The sequence below is a fragment of the Microtus pennsylvanicus genome, chromosome 12 (genome assembly GCF_037038515.1).
Source record: "Microtus pennsylvanicus isolate mMicPen1 chromosome 12, mMicPen1.hap1, whole genome shotgun sequence".
Taxonomy (NCBI): Eukaryota; Metazoa; Chordata; class Mammalia; order Rodentia; family Cricetidae; genus Microtus; species Microtus pennsylvanicus.
Genome location: NC_134590.1, coordinates 12,932,275 through 12,944,287, shown reverse-complemented (window position 1 = coordinate 12,944,287; position 12,013 = coordinate 12,932,275).

The following is a 12,013-nucleotide window of genomic DNA, read 5'->3' as shown; positions in this document are numbered from 1 at the left end:
TGCCGGATCCTCTGGAGCTGGAGGCACAGGTAGTTGTGTATTGCGCTATGTGGGTGGTGGAAACCAAATTTGGATGCTCTGCAGGAGCAGCAAGTGTCCTGAACCCTGAACCATCTCCCCAGCCGCTACATTTTATTACTTTAAAAAAAAATTTTTTTGGGGGGGTGGGGTTGGAGAGCTGGAACGGTGGTTAAGAGCACTGGCTGCTTTTCTAGAGGACCCAAGTTCAATTCCCAGCACCCACAGAGTGGCTCACAAACATCTGTAACCCCAGTTCCAATGAATCTGATGCTCTCTTCTGGTGTCTGTGGGCAACAGGCATGCACATGGTACTCAGACATACATGCAGGTAAAACATCTGTATAAGTATAAAATAAAAATGTAAACTAATATAAAGAACTTTAGAAACTGAAATTATTATTTTTGTATGCATGCTCATGGCCATGCATGCATGTGTGGACGGCGCATGTGGAGTTCAGAAGTGTCCTCATAAGTCGTCCATGTTGGTTGTTGAGGGAGGCTCTCTCACTTGGATCTGAGCTCACCAATTCAGCTAGACTGAGCCAGTGAGCTCTGAGATCTGCCTGTTTCCTCCCCCAACACTGGGACTACACGCCAGGCCACCATGGATTTCTACGGAGGTGCTGGGAATCAAATGTGGGTCCTTATGTCTGCACAGCAAGCTTTTTGCCAACTCCCCCAGGTCCTCCCTCTCGAATTTCAACAGTCTTATGCAGAGTTCCATTTTAGATTTGATTGCTGGTAACACACCTTTGGTTGAGAAAAAAGGTTTTGAAAAGTGTGTATACATGACGTGGTGGGAAAGAAACACAACATCAATGCAACAGTAGCCATTTCCACAACTGGCGGGGAGGCGTCATTTCTATACTATTTTCCTCATCCGTTTCTCATTCTCCATGCTTATTTCTTTAGACAACCATTTGGCTGAGGGGTCTCTTGCTCGGTAGAATGGCCTGGACTTTTATCTGCAAAGGGCCTGAGCCTCCATGATTTTCACACTGGAGTTTTTAATACTAGACACAGTGGGACCCCAAGGGCCCCTCTGATTTCCATGACTCTCTTCAATTGTTTTCCTCATTGGTGAAGTTTCACTGACACCAGAATGTTCTCTCCAGTTCTTCATGAAGCCAGTTGGTGATGATCGCTGCCAAGTCCATCCTAATATTGCTGTTTTCTGCTGGTGGGTGACTTTTCTCAAGCTTTCATACCCACAGCTCAGTCCCCAGGCTAAGGACAGTTGTTCCAGTGGTCATCAAGGGGGCGCTCCTGATGTCACCCCTCACACTCACTCAGACCTGCATAGCCGGAGTACAGGACAAAGAGCAGGTGTTGGTTCAGTGTGGACAGCCATTGCTCAGGGTCTGGGTGGCACTGGCTCCAGGTCTCTCTGAAATCTGCTTGCTCTCAAGTCCCTTACACACAATGACCCTGCATATGGCCCGCCCCGCACATGGAATCATCGCTATGTTACAGCACAATGCAAGTTTAGAAATCGTTGTTACACTGTGCTGCTTAGGGAGTAACGAGAGGGACAAAAACTCGGTTGGTGTTCAATAAAGACAAAAATTGCTTGAATATTTTCAATTCTCTTTAACCATAAGGGTGCAGAACGCACAGGTATGAGTGTGCAATGGCACTACACTTCAAAAGCATTGTCTCTCAAGTGAAGGTTGAGTCTGAAGTAAGCTTCCGTGTGCACCGTAGTGCCAGCTATTGCTTTCTCCTTTACTATAAAAATAATTTCTGCACTTTGCATAAAAGCTCCTGACTGTATTCCAGAACTCCAGAGGCTGAAACAGAAGAAATGCCAGGAATTTTAGACTGATGTGGTCTGAAGGTTGAGACCTTGTTCTTTTCCAAATTACCAAGTGATGATGAAGATAATAGTGACGATGATGAAGATGATGGTGATGATAATGAAGATGATGATGGTGATGATGATGAAGATGATGATAGTGATGATGATGAAGATGATGATAGTGATGATGATGAAGTTGATGATAGTGATGATGATAGTGATGATGATGAAGATGATGATGGTGATGATGATGAAGATGATGGTGATGATAATGAAGATGATGATGGTGATGATGATGAAGATGATGGTGATGATAATGAAGATGATGATGGTGATGATGATGAAGATGATGGTGATGATAATGAAGATGGTGATAGTGATGATGATGAAGATGATAGTGATGATGATGAAGATGATGATGGTGATGATGATGAAGATGATGGTGATGATAATGAAGATGATGATGGTGATGATGATGAAGATGGTGATAGTGATGATGATAGTGATGATTATGAAGATGATGATAGTGATGATGATGAAGTTGATGATAGTGATGATGATGAAGTTGATGATAGTGATGACTATGGTGATGATGGTGGTGGTGATGGTGATGATGATGATGATGATGATGCAGGTAGTGATGTTGATGATGATGATAATAGATCAAACAAGTTTCTTCATTAGAGCCATGGTTGAGTGGGAAGCCCTGGTGGTGAATAAGCACTCAGTAAGTCTATAAATGTTGATGTGGGTGGATGTCTCTTAAGCAAGCCAGCAAATATAAACCCAGAGAAACTCTGAGCAAAAGATAACTCATTACTTCCTGCTGAAGACTACTTCAATCCGAAGCCATTATGGTCCCTTCTGTTCTTCCCAGTGTACAGGGTAGAAAGCTGAGGGTTACATTTCCCAAAGCCATTCGTGGTTGCACTAATGCAATAGCCTCACATATGCGGAAGCCCACAGGTGGCACCAAAAGGAAAATGGGTCTGCTGAGAACCAGTGGAGGAGGCACCCAGTCCTACCTTGGGCAGGGTTTTGGCATTCAGTCTTCAGATTCTGGCATTTGGTGATGAGCTGTACCACTCTGGAGAGAATCCACATCTTTCCAGCGATATCTTGTCCCTGGCTTTGCTGCAGTTGGGCCTGGTCCATTTCAGGGTCCCATGACTGGTTTCAGTTGGGGGACAGCTGTCTTAGAGTTTCTATTGCTGTGATAAAACAGCTTGATCAGAGCAGCTTAAGGAGAAAGGGCTAATTTCAGTTTCTAACTCAGGTTACACTCTATCACCAAGGGAAGCTGGGGCAGGAACTCAAGCAGGGCAGCAACCTTGAGGAAGGAGCGGAAGCAAAGGGCATGGAGGAATGTCACATACTGGCTTACACTCCTTGGCTTGTTCGGTCTACTTTCTTTTACTGATCAGGACCACAATCAAAGGGTAACCCTCCCACATTGATCATCAATCAAGGAAAGGCATTACAGGCTTGTCCACAGACCAATATGGTGGCGCTTTTTCTCAGCTGAGGTTCCCTCTTCCAAACCAAATGATTCTAGCTTGTGGCATGCTGACACAAAACTCGCCAGCACATGGCTAAACATCCAACAGAAGCTGCAGCCAAAGTGGCTGTGATGAGGGAGAATCCAAGTTGCCGAGCGCATATGTAGTCTGTGTTCATGAGTCACTGGGCGATACTGGAATGTCTGTAGATAGAAGTGACTGAAATATAGAAGATAAATCAATTCTTAAAAATTATATTATATAAATTTGAATACTATATATGTAATATATATAATATAATTGAGTACAGGTACCTTCAAAGGCCAGGAGAGGGATCCCTTGGAACTGGACTTCCAGGTGGTTGTGGGCTACATCATGTGGGTGCTGGGAACGGAACACAGGTCTCCAAGAGCGGCACATGCTGCTGCCGAGCCATTGGCTCAGCTGTTCACTGATTATTGGATACTTCCTATAGAGGGGAGCCTTTTGATTGTGTCACAAAGAGGTGAAGAGTCTCCCACCCTCTAGATCCATCATTCTAAAAGAGTCTCCATAAGCCTCTCCCCTTTCTCTCAAACGTCCCCGTCGACAGCCTTGTCTTCTTGGTCCGGCCAAGTCTCTAGCTACAGAATTAAGCCACTGGCCATTCCTGCATCACAGGTCATTTCTCATTTCAGCTAGAGTGGTCAGCAGGACCTGCCCTGCTTGTTTGCACAAATGGGGAAAGTTTTTAGCTAGTTTATTCAGCTCGTGAGTGGATTAAACACACTGCATCTTCCTCACACAAAGCACCCAGATTAGGTCAGCTTGAATGCATTGATAATAAGCTCCGCGTCACCAGTAACACATCAGTGAGGCGTTAGGGAAAGAAAGCCCTTCCCCTTGGTGCCGTTTAATCATGACCGAGCCCAGATTGGAATTCTCTACTTCATGTGCCCTGTCTTCCATCCTCTCTGTTGCCTGAGTCTGAATCTGAGTCTGTGTGTGACTGTGTGTATCTGTCTGTGACAGAAGGCTTTGTTCTGTATTTATTGAACAGCATGGAAAACATCTCATAGGGAAGGAGTGAGGAGCACTACAGAAATCTTTAACAGTTTTATAAGAGATTAAGTCACTGGTTCCTATTGGCCCCACGTGGCCCAGATAATAGTACTCATGATACACATGTAAACACACGTGCATTACTCTGGGTGAGGGGTGTGGAAGAATACATAAGATTACATCTATGCGTTAGCTTTGGCAGTAAAAGTTGATTACATGGGAAATCCAAGGCAAATAAGGTTGGCTGTTCCATTGTTCTCTTAAAGGGTGGGTTAAACAAACAGACTGGGAACACAGTAGGACAGCAGCCTCAAGTCTTAAGTCACTTGTATTATTATTAACCCTGACTGGGAGGCCCAGCAAAGTTCCAGTGCTTTAGAAGGTAAGAGATTTTTTTTTTTTTTATCACAATGTATTGCCACAGGCTCATGGTATGAAGGCTGGGAAGTTCAAGACCTTGTGGCCACATCTCATAATGTCCTTCTTGATAGTGAAACTCTGTAGAATCCCAAGATGGCATAGCTCAGGCCTATTTTCTTTCTTTCTTTCTTTCTTTCTTTCTTTCTTTCTTTCTTTCTTTCTTTTCTTTCTTTCTTTTTTTTTTTTGAGGCAGGATTTCTCTGTGTAACAGCCCTAGCTGTCCTGGAACTTACCCTGTGGACCAAGCTGGCCTCGAACTCAAGATCTGGCTGCCTCTGCCTCCTGAGTGCTAGGATTAAAGTCATGTACCACCATGCCTGGCTATCAGCCTGATTCTAATAAAGTCATAGAAATATAGGATTAGAACCCCAGTTCTATGGCCTCAATTAACTCTCAAATGTTCTGTCTCTAAATTCTAGTCTGATTGTGTTTCTAACCTCTTAAAACCTCACAACAGACCCTTAATTTAAACATAAGTTTTACTGAGTGTTGGAGTCCATGGATGTGAATCTGTTCCACACTGACCAAAGGTCAGAGAGTTCAGGCCTGTTCCTGCTCCTTCAAGTATATGACAGGAGACTTGACCCTGGGTGTGGTTACCTACAGGATGCTTGGCCTAGAATGTGGTCATTGCATGTCCTGCCTAAACAACAGAATGCTTAACTCAGGGTATAGATACATACAGCGCATGCTAAATAAACGCCAGTGGAGTCAGTGTTTACTGGGTTCCTCCCGGCTCTATCCTGTGTCTCCGTCTATTTTTTCTGTGTCTCTTTTCTTTTTGCCTAACATTCCTAGTCCACCTGCCCCTACCCTGGAATGTACGAACCCACTGAGGCTGGACCGTGACAACTGGGAACATCCAAATCACAGAAGGATAAAATGCTTACAGTTCTGGAAAATTTGTCTTGATTTTTCAGCACCGTCCTGAAATTGGGCTGTAGTGGGCTAATATTGTTAACATCATATTATGGTGACCCTTTAGTCAGATAGTTGTGTTATGATTTATGGCACCAGGGATCCTGGCAGGTCTCATGGTGGGTGGGAGACCCTGGTGAGTGCTACATGGAGAGAGCTTGGGTATGGAGAGTTTATTTAGTGGGCATTAGGAGGGTAGGGGCATGGTGGGGGGAGAGAGGAAAGATGAGCGGGAAAGGAAGGAGGCAGGGAGCTGCCTTTTCAGAAGAAGAGCAGAAAGAGAGAGAGAGAGAAAGAAAGAGAAAGAGAAAGAGAAAGAGAAAGAGAAAGAAAAGAGAGGAAGAGAATGGAGACCATCTTGCCTAGGTGGAAAGGGGGAGATTGGGAGTGGATGGAGCTTGTCTCTTAAAGGGACAGGGTACCCAGGTGACGGGAGCAGGCCAGCATAGTTATAATTATAACATTCTCGTCTTTTTCTTATAATAAAAAATGAGGAGTTAGGCATGGCAGGTTAAGGAAATGAGGGCGTCGAGCTTTCAAGACTGCTTCTTGCTGATTTGTGGGTACTGAATTCTTGGGGGACTTGAGAAAGCTGGGATGCTCGCCACATCCTGGGGTACCTGGCTGCTTCACTCCTGACCAGGATTTGTGCTGTGGAACTGTCCAGTGTCTCTTGGACATGGCGAGGTGTTGGCAGACAGAGGAGAAGGTTCCATAAATCCTAACAAGCTGGATTTCGAGAATATCCCAGGAGGGGAGAGAGGTAGGCTGTGGAAGGCATCGTGGTGTTAGGAATAACATGGGTGCAATGGATTGTGTCTTCAATCTTGAAGAAGCCAGATGATTAGGTAATTAGGTGTGGGATTTTGTGGCAGGGATCCTGGGTTCTAATGACCGCTAGCACTTACCAGCTGGGTGACCAGGGACAGACTTTGTTATCCTGCCCACTCCAGCTGCCCCATCTCCAGTAGGAATGATCTCAGCCCCATCCCCAGCGACATGGTGAGGATTAGGGAACGCACCTTGGCACATCCCTCTCACGTACTGAATGTTAGCTGATGTCCAGGGTTGGCGGATCAGATAACCCCCACCCGGTCAATGACGGGCACCTGTCACATGGCTACCACCTGTCTCCGGATCAGCCTGCTGCATTTAACTACGGCCCAGCGAAAAGCCAAGAGAACAGTTTTATGATGCCAAGTTTGCAACTCGGCTGCAGAACATTGAGTGACCAGCCCAGCACTCTTTCTGGACTTGATGAAGCTCTATTCAGAGTCCTGCCAGCTGCCAATGCTTCAAGCACACTGGTTCCGTGGGCTTAGGGGGGCTGGGATGCCGTCTTGAGGGACATGGTGGGCTCAAAGGTGGCAGCTTCTCAGACTACTGAATGAAGGAGCTGAGACAGCACGTCTAAACCTGGCCTCCTATCACTTCACAGACTCTGGGCTAGGAGCAAGTGTAACTCTGGCCTCCAAAATCCAAACGGAAGCTAAGTAGTACAGCATCCAATAGTATTCCCAACCCAGATGAAGTAGATAGAACTAGCTGGAGAGAATAATATTCAGCTGTTTAGCTAGGAAGAGGTGAAGTTTTTACTCATCACCTTTAAGAATCAACTACTTAGCTGAAGTGTGTGCACTGCATTTTAGGAATGGCAGTACGCACCAACCAGCTTACCAAATTCCTCACCGTCTTTGTGTGTTGATACCCTGTCCATGGAACATTCGATTGTAAGGGTTGAGGCTATGATGTGTGTTAGGGATAAAGATTCCCCTCTCTTAAAGCTGTTTCCACAAGTTATTCCAGAGTCTTCATGGATGCTGAAGAGGCTTTCTTGTTGCTGATGTGGGGGTGGGGGGATTCTGTGGTAAAGGAAAGTGCTTTAGTTCCAGTTGGCTGGGAAGCAAAGAGTAAGTTGGGATTAGATGTCCTTGAACCCAATTCTAAGGAGGATCGTGGACAGGTGCTGGGGAACTGTAAGATGTGGGTCTGGGCGTGGGAGGAGTAAGGACTGAACTGAGAAAATCTTGGGTACCAACTCAAAGCAGATTGGGGTCCCAGCAGCCCATGGGGGGGTCCCCAGGTTACTGTGGCCCTCAGAAGGATCCTCACATCAGCCTGCATCACTCCCGCTGGGCTCAGCTCTGGCTTGTCTGGACTGCAGAAGCTTAAGAAAGTGGGGGACTTACTTAAAAACCTTTTGTTGCAGGGGTAGGGGGCTGCTTGTTTGTCCTGGCCACTTGGCTGGCTTACACCCAAAATAACCACACAGAAACTGTATTAATTAAAGCACTGCTTGGCTATTAGCTCTAACTTCTTTTTTTTTTTTTTTTTTTTTTTTTTTTGGTTTTTCGAGACAGGGTTTCTCTGTGGCTTTGGAGCCTGTCCTGGAACTAGCTCTGTAGACCAGGCTGGTCTCGAACTCACAGAGATCCGCCTGCCTCTGCCTCCCAAGTGCTGGGATTAAAGGCGTGCGCCACCACCGCCCGGCTAGCTCTAACTTCTTATTGGCTAACTCTTCCATATTAGTTTAACCCATCTCCACTAATCTGTGTATCGCCACATGGCTGTGGCTTACTGGAGATTCTAACCGGTGTCTATCTCAGGCAGAGGATCCATGGCTTCTCCCCTCTGCCTTCCTTCTCCCAGCATTCAGTTCATCTTCTCCACCTACCTAAGTTCTGCCCTATCAGGCCCAAAGCATTTTTTTATTCATTAACCAATGAAAGCAACACATGAACAGAAGAACCTCCTACACCAACCTTTGATGGTTTGTCTTCAGAAAAATGATGCGGACCTAGTAAGATTCACAGAAAATGTTGATCATTTCCCAAAGACTGACATAAATACTTCCAGGACAGACTCTTTTAAAGGGTCACAGGCAGCAGAAAGTGAAAAGAGCCTTGTGAATCTCCAGGCTCTAATGGCACAGAGCAGGTCAGGAGAGCTCAGCTGAGTTTCCATCCATCACAGCACAGAGACCGCAGAGCACAGCACCAAGAGAGCAAGTCAAGGCTGTGGAGGATGGTTCGCAGGTTGTGTTATACAGAGTCCCAATCTAGCAACCTCCAGCATTCCCTTGCCTGGTTCTCAGAGCTGCTATGGGAACCATGACCCCCGAGCATCCCCAGCTCCCTCTGTTTGAACAGGACTGCCTATGGTCACTGTCCTGTAACTCTCCTCCTGTTGTACGTTGGGGTGGTTGTCGTGGGGCGCAGAGAGATAGTTTCTTGAATTCACAAGTCTTTGGATTGAGAAAATGCACTGGAATAATTGTGTTTAAGGAAAGGTCAGTGGACGGAATCACCCGATCTGAGTCTGAGTCACTTTCTAGCCTGGATCCCACGCTAGTGTGAAGAAATGGAGTTCTAGGGAGATTTCTGTGCTGTTACACAGCACGGGAGAAAAATGTTTGCTTAATGTGTTCATTCAGGCCATGATACAGGACAAGATTTACAGTGCTGCGATTGGGCGAGCGGTACCAAGAACGTCTAGAGAACAGCACGAGAAGCAGGCAGCAAGGCGCATCCCACACTGTACATGGTTTGATACCTCATTCTCTTGTCAGGAGGGAGAGGAGGAAGGGAGGAAAGGCAGGAGGAAGCAAGCTGGGTGTGTTCAGTGTCCAAGCATTTACCCGGCACACACAAGGCTTGGGGTCCAATGCCCAACACTGCAAAAGCAATAACAAACCCTTATCAGCAACAGAAAAGCCCCAAGCCCTTTGGACATTTTTTGCATTAATTTTGATAATTTCTTCTGTCTGCCACTCCTGGTATTTGTTGACTCGGCATTGTGAAGACCTTCCTGTGCAGGACTCTGGACACCTCGTAGGACACGCACAGTATTTTCCAGGTCTCCACCACGTTTCACCGAGTCATCTTCTCCTTCCTGTGTAGCCAGGTGGCCTGCAGGCCTGGCATGCTGATGAGGGTGGAGGGCAGGGTATGCGTGCATCGTTCCTTTCATGCAAGGCTTCTGCCTGTGCCCATTAGCTTTTCCAGAAGCCCCACCACATCTTCTTGCTGTTGTTTGTTTCTGGGATAGACGCCGACACCTTCCTTAAATCTGCCTTTTTCTCCTTACCAGTGGCTTCAAGCATCTCTGTATTTGTTCCTTCAGCCCATGGGTGCCTGCTGTCTGCTCAGTCCAGTTGTGAAGAAAAGAGAGTCCCTTGTGTTGTTTTCTTGTCCATGTGTGAGAGTTTGGTGGGTATCTGGGTACTAATCCCTTGTCTCCTAGACAGCACAGCTACCTGCCCCTGTCTGATAACATTGTCGAGCACCCTCCCTTGGATGTGATTATATTAAAATCACCTCCCACCTTAGGCACTATCACTGTGACAGTGATAGTCTTGGATTTTGTCCCCTTAGCCTTGCACTTTTACCATTTTCATTTGGGATTTTTATTCCACCTGACACCTACTGTCCAATGCAGCACAAGGAACCCGGCCTTCCCCGCCTCCTTCTCTATACAGCGAGCTATTTCTCTATACAGTGGCATTTCCAACACGGTTTCTCCATTTCTAAAGGTTTCATCAGTTCTGAGCCACTCAGCCTGGAGTCCAGCCAGGTGCCGGGATGAGTCAGAGTTCGCAAAGAGTTCCAGTTGGAAAATGTCTCTGTGAAACCTGAGGCTGGGAGGCTCCAACGTGACAGATCTTCGGAGAGGGTTTGCCTGCGGTGAATGCCATGTGGAGGCCCAGGCACAGAGTGTGACAGAAATGGACAGGTGCTGGTGGGTACGCCCCCAGAGAGCCAGGGCTTGGCGAGTGAGAGGAATTAGAAACCAGCGATTTCCTCATGCTGGAATATTCCCTGAAGTATAAGACTCCTTCTAAAATGCATGTCTTGAAATGTGGGTATGGTTTAACCACCATCAGGATTTGGGGTAGCTAGAGGTTCAGAGCTGGGGTCCTGGGGTCAGGATGCTGAGTTCAAATCCTATCCTGGTTGGCTACCCCCTGGATGACCTTGAGCAGATCTCGCCTCTGAAGGCGTTGCATGAGCTAATCCTGATGAAGCACCAGTCAGGGGCCAGCATCAATTACATCAATTAGGCACTCAATAAAAAGCAACAATAAAAAGGTGTGTTACATGATTGGCATTTTGTGGAATAAGAAGAATGAAATGCTCTGACCTCTGAGGGACTTGTGAGCTAAAGGAGGAGGAGACAAGTTCCAAAAATAAAGTGTAGCATAAGAGTGATGCTCCATTGGAGAAACCGCTTTTCCCTTTCCGGCAGGTACCAGTTGCAAACCACTTCTGGGTTAGGGAGGGACTTTGTGCTCACTTCCTCCTCTCAATGCTGGGAGTCTGTCGGCTTTGCACCTGGGCAGGTGTTGCTGATGCTGTCACGATCTCTGTGAGCGCATGAATGCCTCAAGCCCTGTTGTGTCTGCAAGACACTGTTTCCTTGGAGTCACCCACCGCCTTAGAATATTTCTCCCTCCTCTCACACAGAGATCCCTGAGCCTTGAAGGGAGGGGTTTAATAAAGCCATCCCATTTCGGGCGAGTGCTCCAGAGTCTCTCACCTCTACACACGGTCCAGTTGTGGGTGTCTGTGTCAGTTACCATCGACCACAAGAAACTTCTCCCATGAGGGCCGAGTGATGCTCTCGTCTTTGGGTGCGGCAGTATTTCAGTTTAATGTTCACTAATTTAATAATAAATCAGGAGTTGTTTTATTGCTGCATTCTCTACCTACCTACCTTCTATCTTAGGAGCTGCAGCCTGAACCAAGAGAGGAGCAACCGACCAGGAGGTGCTTGTCAGGAGCTGCTGTGTGATCCCAGCAAGGCAAAGTGGGGGGTGATTGGTCCTCCCAGAGGATCTTCCCTGGTTAGCAATAGCTCCAAGGCACAGAGCTTCCAGCTGTGGCCTTAGCAGAGGGATGTGGGAGGATGGGTTTAAGGGAAAGCCCCCAGAAACAAAAATCCTTGGCTCATTAACCTGAAGGAAGTGTGCAGATAAGTAGAGCAGTGTGGTCAGAATCTTCCTTCATAGGACTTCTATTGTGTGAGGATGATTTTAAATTCATTCACAAAACACTTTGAATGTACGATACTCGATAGGATTTACTTGCCGGGGCTCCATCCCTGTACAAAATCCAGTTCAGATGGGTGGATGTTCATTGCGTAGTAACACACGAGGCAAAAAGTGTAACCCTGCACTTGAGAAGCAGAATCAGGAGAATCTCGATAGAGTTTGAGACCAGCCTTAGATAGAGTTCTAGGCTAGTCTGGACTCTTAAAAAGGAGGGAGTAGGAGAATCGAGAAGGAAAGGGATTGGTTGCGGTGGTGGGCCTTTAAGTA